This window comes from Anas platyrhynchos, chromosome 2 (assembly GCF_047663525.1).
Source record: "Anas platyrhynchos isolate ZD024472 breed Pekin duck chromosome 2, IASCAAS_PekinDuck_T2T, whole genome shotgun sequence".
In the NCBI taxonomy this organism is placed as follows: domain Eukaryota; kingdom Metazoa; phylum Chordata; class Aves; order Anseriformes; family Anatidae; genus Anas; species Anas platyrhynchos.
The window spans coordinates 145,869,540-145,889,391 of record NC_092588.1 but is presented as its reverse complement, the minus strand read 5'-3'; the positions used below and the strand labels follow the sequence as shown (position 1 = coordinate 145,889,391).

At 36.7% G+C, this 19,852-nt stretch overlaps 2 long non-coding RNA genes across 10 annotated transcripts in view; both read right to left on the bottom strand.

Moving 5' to 3' along the window:
* The window catches only part of LOC101789704 (uncharacterized), a 208,769-nt gene that overhangs the window by 165,896 nt on the left and 23,021 nt on the right, over nucleotides 1-19,852 (bottom strand). The window lies entirely within an intron of this gene.
* Nucleotides 1-19,852, bottom strand: part of LOC140001627 (uncharacterized) — a 40,148-nt gene that overhangs the window by 13,712 nt on the left and 6,584 nt on the right. The window contains exons 2-3 of the long non-coding RNA XR_011807089.1: nucleotides 17,541-17,624; nucleotides 17,060-17,192 (exon numbers count right to left, since the gene is read on the bottom strand). This is a non-coding gene — a long non-coding RNA (uncharacterized lncRNA). The remainder of the gene's footprint in view (nucleotides 1-17,059; nucleotides 17,193-17,540; nucleotides 17,625-19,852) is intronic.

Here is a 19,852-nt window from a genome sequence, read left to right as displayed (position 1 = left end):
TTACTCTATATGTATTTATACCACACTTCATTTACAATTTTATTAGACAGTCTGTCTCTCAATGTCTTTGTGCAGTGCTGCATGGTCTTCTCTCACCCACACTACTCAAAATGATCTTTATAACTTTTTCTTACTAATTTTCATCTTTCATTATACTTCTTACAGTTCACCCCGTTCAGGATCTAGACTTACTGTCTGAAGCTAAGGCTTACATACATTCAGAAGACTTTTTAAAAATAGGCAAAACACTTTAACAGTATTCATTCCTTTAATTAGAGGCTGATTAGAACATAAATTCTGCATTGTAGCTAATAATTTAACAATTCCATGTTTGAGTTCTTCTAGAACTCTTGTCATGGAACTGTGAATACTGGGACACAATTCATCTCCTCATCCTGATCTATTATTTGCAATTCTGAGTAGTATCTTGTTGCTATACTGCTGGCCGAGCTAGTTTTAGGAAAAGAAGCCTTTTCTGTAAATTTTGATAGGTGGTACACTTTTACTCCAAGTCTCTAGTGTAGGGTCTTTAATCATTTTACTCCGTTGGCTGTTCTTTTAAATTTATTTCCAATAAGCTTTCTTATTTTTATACATTTTCCCTTTTTGAAATTAAATATTACTACAGTGGCTTCTTTTTGCCTTCCACAAGATGCAAACTTCAAATTTGTTCTGATCTCTTCATCCTGACAAGTAGCAATATCATTAAATATCCTGTGTACTATGTTGAGGATTTATTCAAACATCACTTCCCCTTTCCTGGATTTTTGGTTCATCACTAACAGAAGAAAACTTTCTAGAAAATACCAATGATGGTACTTAACGGAAAAATTGCAAGCCTGATCTGCTTCTAAAGCACTAGAGACATTCCCAAGCCACTGAGACAACCTCTATGAGTGTAACATTATCACAAACCATGAATCAAAGGCTACTAATGAATACAGTTCAAAAATGTTTTTCATATGATGTGGTTTATTTTTTACATAGAAAGAACAAGAATTGTGTAAGCTGCTTGTTTGCAATTGTGATTTTGTTGCATAATACTAAGATTTCTTCATTTTTATAGGAAAGAGCTATAAAAGGTATTCCATCATGCTTATATTTTGAGTATGTTTGTAAAGATCAAGTTAAACACAGCCTCATAACTTCCAAGTCCTCAATGGCTAGTTATTTTACAACAGGAACTAGAAGCTCAAGAAAATGAAACAGAGAGAGAGAGGGAAAGACTTACCTATAGCTAAAGCTTTTACTGCCATAATTTTGTTAAAAGTATAGAGGAGTAAAAATCCTAGCATAGCTAAAGCTGTATCACCAAAAAATAAAAATTAAAAAAATCATTTTCTCATGAATTCAATAGTCAAAATAAGCTCTGGTAAAATGATTCTCATTTGCAGCCATAATTATTGAATTTGCACTCATAATTATGTAAATTTGTAAGCATAACACAACCAATAAACCTTGCATAAATACAGCCTTACCCACCTCCATAAAACAGCACAGTTAGCAGTACCATGCCTCCTAAATGCAAGCACAGCAAAGGCTAATACCAGTTCAGCACCAGGTCCAAAGCCCTACGTGCATGAACACAAGTTTGATGCAATCAGCATTGCAATGACTACTACTGCAAATTGATTTGTGAATTGACATCCTGGAAGGATTAATTTTAAAAATCAAAGGTAACTTCATTTTCAGTATGTGCTGGGTTTTATTTTCATTAAATATTAGGTCTTACATTGTTTGCAAAAGACCTACATTTGTGCATCTAAAACCACAAAATATACAAAAAAGTATGGTTTCCTGTGAGTTATTTAAGTCACAAGCCTCCACCTGAAGATGTATAAAAGGCATTTAGGATTGGAATAAAAATACTGACAGCACATTTCAGTTAAAATGGTCATCAGTAAAGATGACCAGGGGTGATATTTAAAGGCTAGACTTTCAGAAAACTCAGCATTTAATATTTAGATATCTAACTTGGAGGACAGATTTTCAGAAGACCTTTGTCCCCATTTTAGCACTAAAATGTATTAGTTCAATTTCCAAGGACTGGATCCTGTAGGGTGTTAGGAATTCTGGCTCTGCAGCAGTGCAGCACATAAGCATGTTTAATTTAAGCATATAAATAGTCCCACTGAAGTCATGGGACTACATGCACATTTAAAATCCCTCACAATCCCTATCATTCTGGTTTACGGACAGAATTTTTAACACCTCACAGAAGTGACCCCAAAAGTAGTGGTGAAGCCTGGGTACATTTACAAATTTGCCATAGGTAGTGAGACTTGGTCAAATTAAGGAAAGTTTGTTTCCCATTAGACTGAGAGCTTTCCAGTAGTTAGGGCCTTGCTCATTTGCATCTATTTGGAGGAGGAAAGAATGTGTACTAAGTCTGTTTTACTGAAGAAAAGGGGAAAAAAGAAACGATACCAAAGGTGAATATAATTATTTTGGAACCTAAGTCTGTTCTTCTGGTAAGTACTGTACATTTAAGCTCTGCAAACATCTCTACATTTCCTGTTGCCATCTCTGACTCTCTCTGTTCATTTAACTTTCTTTTCAGTGCTGTTCCTTATGCACAGACAGCTGCACATCAGCTGAGGTGGCAAGCATTCCTTCCAAAACTTCTTATCCCACAGGTTTGGGTTCCTGTTTGGCTTTTACAAAGTCTTGGAAACTGGCTTCATATTATTTCTACCATCACTACATAAACAGAGGTTACTGTTCTCTCCATTTAGCCTCAGCGAAAAGTGAATATCACTGGTGAAGAGCAGCTGGGCAGATGACATCTTTAATAAACAGAAAATAAAATGCTGCACAGAAATTGCCCTAAGGGCTGTCATAACATCAGTGTAAACTATCAATCGTAACTGGGTCTGTGATCACTCCACAGATTAGAGGTGGCAGCCATTACTACCAGCAGGAGTTGTCTGCTCCTATGCTGCACGATCATACTTCTCTTTAAGTCTCCACGGCCACAGTAATTCCATGGCAATGTGACTGCTCCTGCATTGCTCACCCATATGAGTCAGGAGTTCACCATCTGGTTTTACAGCTTCCATTAGTAGCACTGTAACAGCATTTGCATCTACTTCTTGGGGACTTCACTTGTATTTTATGAAGTCTGACAGCAGCCCAACTGCAGCTCCCCTGTGAGGTACAGTAAGCATCGGTCAGGGATGCCAAAATGATAATATCAGTTGCAGCATTACATATGATGGCATCTTTTTGCTACCATGTGCAAAACTTCACTTAGCCTTTTATCCCCAGCCTGCACTCTTACACAGACACATTCGGAGCTGTGCCAACATTCTCCACCAGAAGAATGTTAACTTCTACGAATTTATCACTTCTACAGAAAGCTGTTTGGATAAAGGGAATTAAAACTGTGCTTCAAAATGACGTACATTCATATTATGAGTAGCAAACATCACACTGAAAATGTAAAAAAAATAAAAATAAAAATAAATAAAAATTCCAAGCAGCCAGCAGCTGTCAAGCATCAAAGATTTTATTTCAGTGCTATGTCAAAAATCATGATGCTTTAAGTCTCATCAAAACATGAGTACATCTACAAAGCAGATGTCTTGACTCTCAAGGCTGCTGAATGGCTGGATAATAGAAAACTTACAGAGAAAAATAAAATAAAATAAAATAAAATAAAATAAAATAAAATAAAATAAAATAAAATAAAATAAAATAAAATAAAATAAAATAAAATAAAATAAAATAAAATAAAATAAAATAAAATAAAATAAAATAAATAAAATAATAAATAAAAAGTACCCACCCTATGTATCCAACATTTTTAGAAAAGAAAAGGCATTTATATAAACACAACAGTAACATGGTCACTTCCCCTTTTAGCTTCATTTCAAATTTGTCGTCTGCATCTACTAGATCTAACACTCCCTTTCTCAGCTCCTAAGGCCCTTACAAAGTATCCTGGTGTGCTCTTGGTTTTCATTCCAGTTGGTCTCCAGCTTTAAAAATCATTATTGCTTTCACTGTTATTCTTCTTCCTTTGTCTTTGTGTAAGTCATACATGTTTTTATATATGTCAAAATATAGAGGGGAAGGGGAAGGGGAAGGGGAAGGGGAAGGGGAAGGGGAAGGGGAAGGGGAAGGGGAAGGGGAAGGGGAAGGGGAAGGGGAAGGGGAAGGGGAAGGGGAAGGGGAAGGGGAAGGGGAAGGGGAAGGGGAAGGGGAAGGGGAAGGGGAAGGGGAAGGGGAAGGGGAAGGGGAAGGGGAAGGGGAAGGGGAAGGGGAAGGGGAAGGGGAAGGATTGTGCTTAAGATAACTTTGGTCTAAGCTACCTTGTTACCAAGCATATTGCTGGACTCTGATACTTAACTGTGCTGTAAAACCAAATAGTGGAAAAAATAATGTACTCCAGAACTCACTGAGATTCAAATAGGTGATTTTTTTTCAATTTCAGTGGCTTTAACTCAGCCTCAGCACAACTTGAAATGACTATTTAAAAAGTTAATGACAGAAGAGTTAAAGATATACAAGATGTATTAATTGCATAAAGATGTCAAAGACCAGCCTTTATGGGGGAAATAGTCCTTGATACCATCTATAACAGCAAGAGATATCTAGACTCTTGGAAAGCCTTTGACAATTTTTTCACTTGATAGACTGTGCATACAGTATTAACTATAAGCTGCCCTAAGGAAAACTTTGAGACTGCATAAGGAAAATTATGAGACTAAATAATTATACACAGAAAGCAGAAGATTAGAATTTGAAGTATCTATTCACCTTAACGTGGCAAGAATTGTTTTGCATGGGATTTATATCAGATGGCTATTCTTAACATTTTGATTAGAAATTTACAGAAAAAGAAATATTAAAAGATTAAATCCCTCTATTGCCAACAGCATCATAGCTAGAAACTGATTAAAATGTAAAGAAATATTACATTTTGATTAAAATATAAGCTGAAGATGATATGGGAATTTCAAGTTCCACATCTAGATTGCTGCACCCAGAAATGGTAATTCCTTAATTAGGTACAGGTCAAATAACTGCAAGACAGTGTAATGGAGAATGTGATCTAAGTAGGTATGATCACAGTTTTTACATTCACTGTCTAACACAAAGTAGAAGTTTAAATGCATTTTGCTTTCATCAAAAAGTTTATTTTGTAGAATACAGAAATCTTCATGGAAATCCACAGGAGTTTTCCTACTACTTTCAATGGGTTGGGGTTTTATCAGGAGTGTCTAGAATTACTGGCTCTATCCATATAAAGAAAGAAAATATCACATAGGTAAGTGGCAAGGTTCAGTGCAACAGGAAAGCTGTTCCACATGACAGAAAATTGGACCAAGAGCAGATTCGGGGAGAGGAGGGCTAAATTTACCCTGATGAATTTACTCAGCCAATTCACAAACTTTATTTCTGTATATTTTCTACAGTCAGATACATCAGATGCAAATGTGCCTGTCTGAAATCATTAAACAAATGGTTCACATAAATATACATTACATTCTAGGAAAGTTCACTTTGCTAACTTCATGCTTCTGGCTCACACCCACCTCAGATCTTCACATTGTGTGTAGAAATGAAATGAATGGTCTTCACCATCCTGATAGTTTCCAGTCTAAAGAAAGCTTAGATGAGTCTCTCTCATGGGGTCGGTATGAAAATGCATTTTTTTTCTCCTTTTTTGATGGGGGGGGGAGGTTTTTTTTTTTGCAGGATGCCACCTTTAAGTATATTGTTTCATGGGAAAAAAAAAAAAAAAAAAAAAAAAAAAAAAAAAAAAAAAAAAAAAAGATTTTATTCAAAATAAACAACCAATTTCCTCAGAAGATACAGTTCATTGCTACTTTCCATTATATTATCCCAAAGCTAGAACAAGAACTGCAGTCCCCAGAGAGATGACTGATACTCATTCTTCATGCCAAGTTATAGCATTTTGTTTGAATTAGGTTTCCAGCTTGCAAGTCCTATCAATTTTAGGTATGGAATCAAAAAAATTCTGCCTCAACTTCCATCCCACATATAAAGTGTGAGCAGAAGTTTCATGAGGTCATTCACCCACCACAACTCACTACCCAGCATATTTCTGTAAACTACAATCAGCTTCAGGGCACCGTCTTTGGTTCACTCTTTTGAACCAACATTTTGGGTTTTCTCTTGTATGCCTGCATCTTAGGTTATTTTTTCTGCATTTTGTTATCCACAGGAACTTTCTCACACATGTACCTTCATTCTCCTTACACACACTCACCCAAGCCATTCTAGATACCACACTAGTCTAACTAGAACAGGAAAATGGAGTTTTGGAGTCCAAGCTACAATGAAATTGAAAGCATGGCAGAAATCACTGTCTCATTGATATTCAAAGTATATAATGAAATTTTTCTTTAAAATTATGATGACAACCATAAGAAATAAACTACATAAGGAGACCCATAAAACTTCATGGTGCCCTAAAGGTTATACAAATATATCAGTCTAAACATAAGTCTGAACATCTTCTGTGCAGGTGGAGGTCTCAGTGACCCTGGTCCAGATTCATCCCACAGAACACCAGAAGTTAGCTGAGGTCCTTAAATAGTTACCCTCCCTTCTCAGGATCCTTCTGTAATCACAGAGAAACACAAACATCTCTAGAAACAACTACTACATTTGGTATGGTGATAGGCTATATGATGAGGTAGCCTTATCCATAGGTGTCTAACTGAAGAAAAAGGATAAAACGCAATATTCTTGGCAGTGAAATCTCAGTCTAGTGCTACAGTTAGGTAAGATAAATTAAGGCTATAACATTTTAATGAAAACACCTATTAGCAAGCACTGTAACTGCAGGAAAAGATTGTTAACATTACTGACTCTTGGAGCCTGATTATGCTTCACCTAGAATTAAAAGTGCATGCAAATTTTCAATGTCTATTATGAACAATTAGGAATACCCAACTGTGTGGGGAGATTTAGTTGGAATAAATACATTTGCAGATACAATTATTCAGAAATAATTATGGAGTGGCTACTCTTGACTAGGTGAACTTGTAGCCAAGCCATCAGTGATAGTGATTTGCTAAGTCAGGGGGACATAAAGATGGGCACAGTTCTCAACAAAGAAATCCTGTACTGCAAACTATCGGCTTGAGTCAGCTGACTTGCCCACTGAAAGTGCTCATCTATCATTAAGAGTTACTTCATTCTGATCTATTATGCTTCCACAAAATACATGAATTTATACAAAATAAATTGTGGTCATGCCAGTCTCACAGGAGTCTGGAGCAATTGGGTAAAGAAAAAAAAAATATGACAATATTTTTTATTATTTGATACAGTCTCAAAATTAATTTATCCTTCACAGGATATTCTCGCTTCAATAGAAACAGCAGTAGCTCTACAGCTAGCATAGACAGGCCACTCAGCTGGCTCACTCAAAGAGAAAGAACACATGGGCATGGGAGGGTGTTTCTTGATCCTTCCAAAACCTACAGGAACCTCTGAAAAAAAAAATAAAAAAAATAAAATATATATATATATATATATATATATATATATATATATATATATAAATAAAAAGACAGAAATTGAGGTATTGTCACAGGTAATCTATTCATAGATTATGAACAAAGAAAATTGTTTAAAATTGTTTACAATAAATTAGAAGACTGAGGATAAGAGAGCATCATGAACAGAGAAATAAATTTCCAGGAAGAAATGGCAAAATTAAGTGTTACTCGTGTTTGTAAGCACAAATGTTGATAACTTTAGTGGTGTTCAGTAAACTTGAGGAGCATCCATCAACTTTGCATCCTCAAAGGCCTATTCACCTTTCTGGGACTCACTGAGAATTTTGGAGTGGTCAAATACTTCTTCTCCAACACTGTCTAACCGTGATATTCACCCTGCTTTGGGCAAGTGTTTGTACTGGATGACTGTCTAGATGTCATAATTTCACAGGCAGATCTGGCTGTGAATGGAAGTTTATCTAACCTCTCCAGAAACTGAAAGTTCCTTGGACCACATTCTATATGTTTTCAATAAAAAAACAACTGCCCTCACAAAGCCATTGCCCAGAAGCTGCAACAAGACCTATAAGAATGCTAATGGCAGTAGGAAAAATAAATTAAAAATAATAATAATAAATAATAAAAAAAAGAAATGTTGATGCACACAGAGTTTGTAGAGGAGGAAACTTCCTACCTAGAGGCCGTATCTCAAGGACAGGAGTTTTTCTGAACACTGCTTCTCACTAAATGCCTGATAATCCCTTATGTGAAACTGCGTTTTTCCATTTTGGTGAAGAAAATCTCCAAGTAACCAAATCCAGACCATCTTCTCATGAAAAAAAAAATGACTATGAAGGGCTGCTACTACCTGAAAACCATCAATGATCATTATTAAAGGTTAATCATGACTAAACTCTACACATGTTTTTTCTGTTCTTTTTCACTTTTGGTATCAAACACTTTATGTAAAGTGTATTCTCATTGGAAAATAAATAAATAAATATATATATATATATATATATATATTGCAAGAAAGAATAAAAGATTTTTAAAAGTTTTAAAAAGTTTGAAAAATATATACATTTTATCTTTTAATGCTGATTCCATTATGTAACTGCTCTTACAATGTGTTCCTAGAATCATATGCATTAGGAAAAATTTCAGTCTGTAGGATTTCAAAGGCTATCTGAGTGCAAGCTTCCCGCAGCATAAATTCACTAATCCTACACCACCCCTGACAGATAAGTATCTTGTTGAGTCTTGCATATTCCAGTGATACTGGTTACAAAACAGCCCTTGGCAGCCTTTGCTATTGCATAATTGCTCCTATGAGGGCTGAGTTGACTTTGTAGAGTTTGAAACTTGGCAAATATCTCAATCACTTTTTGTGAAGTCAAAAAATTAATCTGAATTTGGGATCCATCTTTCTTATAATTGAAACTGATTCTTACCAGCCATGAAGAAACTATGCTACCTTAGGTTGGAACTTGGTATTATGAACACAGAAGATTTTTGCTATGCGGTCTCTATGTACTTTATATATAACCTTAACCCAATAACTTTATTTCTGACAGCAGACCATTCTTTGTTCTTTTCTACTCCAGTCCTCCCTTCATAGCCTCCCCACACAAAAAGCAGATTCAGTGATTGAAACTCAACCTAACAACGAATTCAAAATTATAGAGGTCACATTTGTCTATTCATATTTCTTACTGACAAGGTTTTCTGATTCATTCTTAAAGTTTTCTCCCTCCTGCTAAAGTTTAAGGCTATTCATTCTTGTTTTCTTATTAAGCAGTAGAAGTAATTTATGACTGTAATCCACAGATACCTCTTTGAATGCTCACAGACATAATCAGGTCTATTTCATTACATATCTTTAGATTTCAGCATTCAGTGACAGCATCTATAGCATTTTATTAGATCGGGACATATGATTTCATTTTCTACTATCAAAGCAATAAACACTCCTCAGACTAGAAAATGACAGCACCAGCAACAGCAACTTTCACACTACATGCACTCATTCAGATTAAATGACAGTGATGAGTAGCTGGAACTAATAACACTGTCGGGGCAGAAGAAGATGCTGCCCCCTAGAACCTGTCTTGCTACTGTCAAACATATTGCAGTTTTACCCTTAATTTCAATAAGAGTTGTTTACTTGACTGCTGAAAGCTGTTGATTAGTATTAGGAATGTTTAAACTCCAATGTTCATAGAAATTGTTTTTACTTCTCTGGAATATTAAAAAGGCCCAATGAAGGCTCAGCTGTTATTTGCAGTTTATAGACTATGACAATGAATAAATGTTTCAGAGTGTTTTGTTGGTGAATTTCAGTCAGCGTCATTAAGAATGAGCAATGGGTAAAGATCCAGACAAAAAGAAAAAAAAAAAAAGACTTGCTCTGAGCCAGTGCTTTTTTTTTTTTTTCTGCCCTTGAATACAGGGGAAGAGCCATCTACACAATATGAGAAAGGAAGGAAAAAAAAATCCTTTATACTCATGGTTTACAACATCTGAATCTTAGATGTTTCTCCTGTGTTCCATAATAATCTGAGCTGACCATGTTTACTCTAATGCTTAGATGAACTCTGAAAATATATGGTGAATTAGCAAGAACAAAGGGCATTTATTGTAATAAATATCGTACATACACCCAAACTCCTTAATCTGTTTCAATGTCAAGACATTTGAAAATGCAATTATTCAGTGAAAAAATGTTGAAAGTATGCCCTGCTCCATTCAAAAGAGAATTAGATTTAAAACCAAATTCAAGGCATTGTTTTACTAATTTTTTTTTTTTTTGTCCCTCATTTGATCAAATCCTTGGTCAAGGAGCTTGCTGTCTAAATTAAAAAGCAGCACAGAGCTTGTAATCAGAAAACTATGTTAATAACATAATGTTTTAACTTGGACTGGAAGAATTCCCTGTAAGCTGGTGGAATCAGTGCACAGTGACTAAAAAGGTTGGTACTGACAATATATCTACCTGGAATAAGGCCTCAGAAAATTGTTGTAGCCAAAGTTCAGTTGCAGCACATTGTAGTGCTCTCTACATTATCATTTTCTACAGACATTGTGAGACTAGCATATTTTTGCAAAATATTTATTTTTAAAGCCTTCTCAATCTTTTTATAAGTAACAAAAAGCAAAAGTTAGGACATGAGCATTACCTGAAACCTTACTAGGATGATCCATTTCTCTGTTCTACTGTCAGTCATTATGACCAGCTTCCAAGTCATGGTGCAAAACTAAGTTTCATCCTGCTTTCTCACCAGCTCTTAGTGAAATCAATAAAGCTATTCTATTCATGGCAAGGAACAAAATTGTGCCCTACACCACTATGCTTCAACATACCTATCTGTAAACATACATCTATCTAAAGAATTCAATTAAGTTTTCATTTCCCTCAGTCAACTGCAGATCACAAAGGAAGCTCCAATGACAGCGAAGACAGATGATGAAAACCTGATCAATTGCTATCACTTCAATTTAGATAAAAAGTCACACACTTCTCAGCTCTGCTTGGTGCCCAGAGGAGATTAGATTAAAATTAAATCAAGAGGAAAAAAAATCTAAACAACAGCCAAAGAAAACCTTTTCCAGCTCTTGTAAGTGTTCTCTGTTAATCCTACCCCATAAAGTCATGCTACCAGCAATGGCTAAAAGCAAATTCCATAAGGCCTTTGAAGGTTATCAGTACTACCGAGCCTTCAGAGAAAACCACATGAAAAATTAAACCACCTGTTTGCCAAGGTCATTCCCCTCTATACTGGATTTTGGACCGTATTTGAGAACTTTGTAAAACATGATTGAGGCAAACGTCACAAAATCTTGTGTCTGCATTGCTCGTTAGTATGCACAGGGGTGTTGTTCGTGATTCCAAGACGTTCTGGTGTTATTTTTTGTAGAATCACTTCAGAAATTTGCTAGGATGTGTCTGTCACATCCTGATATGTTTCATTTTTGCAAGTTATTCACCTGGAAACCCAATGGAGATGAAGCACTGAGATTACACAGAATCAGAAACTGATACTTCAGTCTGTGCTAAAATAACAGATTTGTGAGTGGTTCCATAAAGCAAAAGGCAAAAAACATGAATTTAGCTCATCGTTAGAAACAGAATGCAGGTAAAGAGAGATGTCTGTTTTACCACTACTGTGCCATCATCACATACAGGAGTCTTCAAAGCTACAGAAGTCAAAACCCTTGACTTTTTTATTCAAAAGATGAGGAATCACACTTGGTTCATCCTACCAAATTCCCTATGTGGACTTCAGAAATCAGCAGTTCAAATATGAATGCCATATCTCAGCAGGCAGAATGAACACCAAAAGGAAGCATTTTAACGAGAACAATATTAATCCTAGATTTTATCTTTCTTCTGTCAACATCTGTAGCTAGCACAAATCATACAGCCCTTTAATCCGTTGTCTCATGATGCCCAGCCCTCTGGCTGCAGCACACATCCAGGCTCCCACCCCAGCCTGCGTCCCTTTGGGATTGCGTGTAATGCCAACACACGACCAGGTACATAGATGCACCCCATGGTGAGATCCTTGTAGAAAGGCATATCTCAGCACATGGCCGAACATGTTGCTCCTACACAACTGGGCATTCCAACCTCATCTTGGGATTTAATGCCCACAGGCTGCATTAACAAAGCCACTCTATGGAGCGCAGCAAGCAGAGGGTTTCAGGCACTCAGAACAGATGATACATTGGCACCCAGCACTGCTGGGGGACCTGCAGGAGGGCAAGGGAGTAAGGGGTCACAGACAGTGTTAACTATTCTTTCAGTCTATATCAGGACTGCTATTGCCACCTCTGCACGATATCAGTAATCCTTTGACTTAAATTCTCTTCTCTAGCTGTCAACAATCAGCACAGTAGAAGATAAACAGAATTTTGCAGGAATCAAAAAAAAAAGAACCTTTTTTTTTTTTTTTTTGAATTGCCATAAAATATCTTTCTTCTTTGAGATGTGTTGTGTACAATGACTTGGCCAAATTACCTCACGATACCTCATGTTGGCTCAAAGCTGAGGGCAGTAATGAAACTGTGAGCCAGAAAAATAATTCTAATGTTTTTCTTCCTCTGCAGCTATAGCAAAACTGGTTTTCCTTCAAGCTCACTATTATTTAACTCTTGTAGTGTCGCCACCTTTGCCAGCTGGGTTTTTTGAAAGTGTGTGAAGAGAGAGAGAGAGAGCATACAGGTAGAGACACCCCACAAAATGAGTGTAAGTGCTGGTTGTGTACATGTTTATTTTGAGGAAAGAAAAATAAGATAGAAAATTTACACCAGATTAGGCAAGCAAAAGAGCTGTAGCCTAAAATTCCAGAAGACAGAAATAGCACACAAAGTTGAATGCAAGAAGCCTTTACATCATACAGAAACCACACACCTTCCAAGCAGTGAAGAGGTTCTAAAACTGATCTGAGCATTCAAGCAGGCCATTTGCAAGCCCTCTTCCCTACTTTGAAGTAAAAGTAGCTGTACACACTTTTATTAACTATTTGTTTCTACAATTCTATACTAACTGTTAATTGACATTAAAATCAATAAGTAGGTTTCTCCTATTTAGATAACAAGGTTCAAATCTTAGCTCAGAGTGAGACACTTCATATAAAAGTAAAAGTTTTGACTGTGCAGCATCCCTCTTCAGACTATTATTTATACAGAGAAGTTATCTTGGCATGATGACCATTGAACATCAGGTGGACATGCAAGCAAACAGTAGAGGAAGCCAAACAAATTTTTGCAGGATGTCCCTGGGGGGCTGGAGAGATGCACAGAGCTTTTAGTAGGGAATACCTTTACACTTACAGAGCTTTACCTGACTCAGCCCACATCTTAACACTTTCAGAGCCACTTAGCATGATTCACAACAAAAAGCTGGTTGACAGGCACCACCACACTGGTATAAAGGGACTGAAGTAAACCAGCTACAAGTATAGACGAGCCTTTTCAAAGTGCAATTTCACAATTGCACAGATGCTTGCAAAAGCATTGTTCGATAGTATGTTTTGTTTTACATTCCCATATACAATATTAGTCAACTGCAACAAAAACATGGATATGGTATGATGCATTTCTCAAATTAGGCGGAAAAAGGGGATGTGCATGTCCAATTGTTAAATTTTCAGTTCATGCAGGAAAACATCAGTTTAGGAGAGTGATTTTTTTTCCTTGGGAAACCATATCTATTAAACAAGATTTCTCTTTAAAAAATGCAGGACCAGCTCTTTTGCTGTAGTTTTAGACATGCATTACAATAACTGTATGTTTTGACATACAGTAACTGTTATGTTTTAAGATTTATTTTAATTTTTATACTACTATTATTCCAACATTGATTCACAAAAAAAAAAAAAAAAAAAAAAAAAAAACAAAAAAAAACCTGCACAGTGCCACAGGGACTAGAGGCATGTTTGGAAATAATGAAAAAATGAAAATCAAAGCACACATCAATATAAATTCTCATCTGAAAATGAAATTACAAATTGTTATTTGAGAAAAATAACAATAAACCTACCCTCAAAGAAAAAAAGACACCCATGTTTATATTCCAAAGGAATGCTGGAGAATTATAATTGTAAGAACAAAAAATAAAGGAGACACTGTTTCCCACAAAACAAATTTATGATTTTACCCAATCCTATATCTGCAGTATCCCATCTTCAAACTGTATTTTCTCCCTTTCCTCTCCCTATTCCATCCATAGGCACCTTGGAAGGGACTAAACTTAGCTGTAGACATAACCCACCGCTCCCATGATTGTTGCCAAGATAACAGTTAAGTCTGAGGAGAGGAAACATGGGAAAAAGAGAGGAAAGGAATGAAACAAAAGAAAGACTAGCTCAACAGCAGCTTTTTAGATCTTCAAAAAACAACAAATACAGCCTATATGGGCTGACTAAGCCTTGTCTAAATGAAGGCAGCTCAGAGGGTATGGTAGCAGACCTGTGAAGCCTTTGCTTTTTACAGCAGTGAAGCAGAGAGTACACACAATGTGATTTTGCATTATGAGGAACATCTACTACATAAAAACAGTTCTGCTTGGTTGTGTGATTATATGCAACATTCTGGGATTCATTCGGCTTCCACAAAGCTTTGCAATGATTTTACGCCTACATTATTTTTCAGACATTTCTTTTCCTAGATGCCCGGACTCCGGATTTGATTGATAGTGTGGTTTTGCTGGCTTACCCACTAAGTTAATTTGAACAATTCATTTGTTAATATAGTGAAACACATGTTCAAGATTACAAATTGTTTAACAAGTCCTGACAAACAAGTCCCTTGGTGGTCTTGAAGTTTCTCAGAAGCAGATGGATGAGGCACGATTTTATAGATTCTCTTTCCTATCTGTGTAAAGCTGCTAACGTCTGAAATAAGCTTTAGTGCAAACAAGGGGCATTGTCAGACAATAAAGAGACAATTGCCTGTGTTAGCACAACAATTAATTTATTTGCAGAGAACCACTCAGTCTATTTGTTACCAGAAATGTGCTAATTATTCCTGCTAATTACATGCAAAACCTTCATTATCACCTATATGAGGAAGAGGACCCCTCAGGTTTCAGTGACAAATTAATTACTGTGTTTTCCTTCTGAATGTACTTCTAGACAGTCCTTGTTATCTAAAAAATAAATTGGCTAGCAGGAAGCTTGTCTCTCAGAGACATTCTGCAAACTAAAAGCAAACATACAAATACCATATCAAGTTACCATTGCTATTTTTTCAGGCAGGTATACCCTGAAGCTCTCAGAATTATTATATTAATTTACAAGCTCTTAATCCTACTAAAATATACCATGCATGGATAAATTTCACTATATAACTGTTTTCAGAGTCCTTTATGCATCTATAAAACGATGGATAAGATAGAAGACAGCAAGAATTAAAAATATAGTTAATAAGCCCCATGGTAAACTACATAATCCCACATATACATAATTTCAGAGAATTAAAATTCATTAAATTAAAATTCAAAATAACTTGAGTAAAAAGGACAGCATAGTGGATGGATTACCCAGCCCTTCACTACCACTGTCCTAATTGAACACGTACAACGTTAGCCACCACATCTTTGCAATGCATGTCATAGGCCAGGGTAGTTCTATACATACGGTACACTTCTGCCACTCCTGCATGATGCCTTGCCAACAGCCTACCTCTACTTCCACTGAAAGTTGATCCGTCTGTATCCATTGGCCATCCTGATTACAGTCACTCCAGGCCTACTCAATTTCTCAAGTTCTGCCTGACATAGCAGAACATCAATATTTTAATAATCCAGAGTATCAGAAGCATCCATTGATGGGCACATGAACATCTTAGTACAACTCCAGAATGTGAACTTGAACCACAACTTCAGCAGCAACACTACTTAGTACAAAGTAATAGCTAATCTGTGAATGGATACAAATTGTGCAGTCTTGGCAATATGGCTGGTTTACGATCAAGTAGCTCAGACAGGGCTACTGAAAGGCCAGGAAAAAAAAAAAAAAAAAACAGTTTCATAGTGAATCTGATGATTAGCACCCACACAAAGTCATATTTCAACAACCGCCCCTCCTTCTGAAGATAAAGAAGGCATGGAGGAGTGGATTCAGAGTCTGGCGGTTTACAAGACAGCCCCAGATCATTAGCACAGAAAGTCAGTGCCAAAGAGTGTTGGACCTAGCCTTAGAGACTTGTTCATGACTCAGTGGACCTGTGCTCTTCCATCGCTTTAATCAGGGTATCACTTGTCGTACTGTGCTCCATGCCAGGTAAAAATGTAAGACTCTTGTCTCCATCTTTACTTGCATTTGTAGTCCATTCCTCAGAGACTCATATCTGCTTTGTATATCAAGAGACTAAGTCAAGCCCCTAGTTCACCCTTGATACCTGCATGCATACTTTATTTCTCTTTCTGAGTAACTGTTGGTGTTGTCTAATGGTGTTGTCTAATGTTCTCCATCAGAGGCAGGAAACCCACAATAACAACTACATGGCAACACAAAAGGCAAGCATGCAAAAGTTAGAAGGTACATAGTTTTATTTCCCAAAAATAGTAACTCTCATAAAACTATGACTAAAGCTCTGTCTCTGCCACTAACATGGTAGCTACTTTATTTTGTTGATGTGATATTAGTCCAGCCCAGGAGACTAATAATACATATATATATATAATGTATGAAAAACGTTCACCTCCAAATCCTTTCTAGTCTACTGTTACCAGTTTTGCTGTTCCATGCACAGAAAGATTTACTTGGCATAAGCAAAAAATCCTAACACTGAAATTTAATATAACACTCTTTTGTTCCACATGTATATCATCATGTACAATTGAAAAAAAATGAAAACACAGTAAAATAATTAGCATTGCTGCTAGGTTTCTAACAAGTGGCTTCCAACTTATTCTACCCAAAAGTAGTTTGGATCCAGAAAATGTAAAATTAACTAATGGTCAGTCCCTTGAAAATTGATCTCAACACACAAGAGTTTAGAAGCAGAATGCAAAAGAATGGCATAATTTATGATAGAAATACCTTTTTTTTCCTATTTATTGTAGCCAGGTTTCTCACCTGATTCTTTTATCAGTGTGTCTCCAGCAAATACAGCAACATTTGACTGACTTGAGAGATGGCTAGCAGAAGGGAAGATGTGGCAACAAGAATAGAAGCATTCTAAATTTGAAACTGTTGTAGAAGGATTGGTCTGGGGGAAAAAAAAAAAAAAAGAGAGATGCATAAAGAGGTTTGCATGGCATCAAAACTGTTGAGAGATGGAAGTGAAGGGGAAGATGGAAAAGGTGATTTTAGCCTGTTTTTTTCCTGGGACACTGAGAGGAGGAACAAGACATTGCTTTCACAGTGAAACATTTGAGCAATACAATCATGAGTTTGCCTAGAAGGCAAACCCTTTCAACATGTCCCTTAATATCATCTAATTTGCCTGGACTGAATTATAAGGACATATTTTTGGCCTGGCCTATACCACAAAATATAGTAGGATTAAGAGCATTCATGTTAGCTGACAGGATGCTAAAGCAGAAGAGAACCTTACCGCAGAGACTGGAAAGCACGGGTCAGCACTGCTTTAGCATAGACTTCATCTTCTGTTTCAGTGGCTTAATCGCTTCAGTTTAACCTGTCAGCATGTAAAAGTAGCAACAGAAAAAATGGTAACTTTTTTGTCATAGCTAGAGAGAGCAACCATGTGACAAAGAATGACTCAGTAATATTTCTTGCTTCTTTCCTATGCATGAACTTTTTAGAGATTACCTCCTCCTTCCTTATTCCTTCCTTTCTGATATTAAGATAAGAATTTGAGTAGTCAGAATTGTAACAGTTTAGTAGTAAGGGCAATTTTTCAAATGTAGGAGCTCAAACACTTACACACCTACAACTGCAAAGAGTAGGATCCACTCTCCCTACTGATACCACCATTTGCCTATCAGGTTCTCCAGGTGAAGATACAAATACCGAAATTGGACAGAACTGGCCAAACTTACAACCATAGTACTACTAGAATGTATTTTCTAAAAATCAGAGCAATGAGTGATTTTAAATTCCTTTATACTTGGCCGGTATTGGGAAGCAGTTGTTTGATATGGGGTTTATTTTAGGTCTACGTTTTCCTTCAGGTTTTCACATGCTCCTGAATACACATTTCCTGGCTCAATATTGTGTTTGCTCACACCACAGTTCTTTCACAGAGGCATTTACTTCCTGCTGCAAAGATGGGGGAGGGAAGCAGCATGCAGTGTAACACCACTTATGCTTTTCAGACAAGGTTTGATTTAGAAAAGAGCCAGCCACAACCTGTTGGGTACCAGGAGCCAAATCAATTATTTTACTAGTTGATTACCTACATCACTCAAATAGAGTGTCAGGAGCAATTGGCTTGGTTCCTGTCATACTGGGACCTGGAGTGCGTATGTTTTGTCTTGCACAGAAACACCAGGTTTCTGGAGTTGAAAGGCTCCTGGAACTGTTAGCTTTCAAGTATTTTGTCTTGGACTGAGTGCCTTAGCTCCTCCCTGTTCTTTAGCACAGCAACTAAAATGGGGCCATCCTGCTGGAGCCTGTACAGCCCACAGCTTCCCTGGAGACCCCCACACCCTTCCCCTCACATAAATGAGTGGCTAACTAACAGAGAACACAAATGAAATAAATTAGCTACTAACTTATCCAGGTAAATGTCAAGGAAGAACTGAGTTCCAAAGAGGAATTTAAATAGGGAAAAATATGTAGGAGCTTTGCAGTTCAGCTCAAGAGAAAGTGCTTGCATAAGATATTGTATATAAGAAAATGGTTTTGGATAAAATAGAAAATAAGTCTCCAAGGCTTGCACCACTAATGGAATTGAGAGGAGGGATGAAAAATGTTAATATTATCTCTGGCTCAGGAAGTCCCAAAGCCATGATTCAGTAGAAGGTAAGAGAGTACACCAAGAAAGGATCATTACACGCTTGACATTTCCTCATACTCTCCTCCAGGCTGCTGTCAGAAACAGGATACCCGGCTAGACAGATGTTTAGTCTGATCCTGTGTGACTGTTCTTACTTTGTGATAGTAAGACATAAATGTGAATAGGAAGAAAGTTATGTGCAACTTGGGGATCACATGAATCTTGAAGCTGATGCAGGCACAGCAGATAGTGAAGGGATTCAAACTGAGGTGTGTCAACTCTGGGTGAATTCCTATCACCATGGACTTTATTCCCAGGAGAAGTTCATGTTGTCCAAAATCTATCTCATATATTTCAGAATTTGTCTTTAGGACATGGGGCATCTTTACAGTTGATCTACTTCCTCTACCTCCTCTGGTCCTTCAGCTAAAGATTTCATTATTTAAAAAAAAAAAAAAAAAATAGTTTTTCCTCTCTTTCTGTGAATTAATACCTGGCATCCTGCTATTGCCAATGTGGGCATTTTATGCTCTTCATTTTTCAGGTCTTTGGAAGAAAACAAATCTTCTCACTACCACCAGTCCTTCTTATATGCAAGCCAAAACATATTCACTAGGTACAGCATCATCTACCCCTCCAGCAGGGGGTGGATAACAACAAAAGTAGATATGCATAAAAATTGTGCAATACAGTAAGAATGTTGTACATTAAACCACAATTTCTAGGTTGTACATGGATTCACCAAATCATCACAGACCAAACACAGTTGGAATAAAGGGTTATGAACAGTTTTATTTCCTGTATAGACTATAGTGAACTGAGGAGCAACAGTCACAAGAAATGTCCTTTCATCACTGCCATCAGAAAGACTACTTTTCTTATTCCTATCCATTTTAATTCCAGTTTTTGTTACAGTCAGGCTTGCTAAAGAAACTGTATACAGAAAATGTTATACAGTTGCAGTA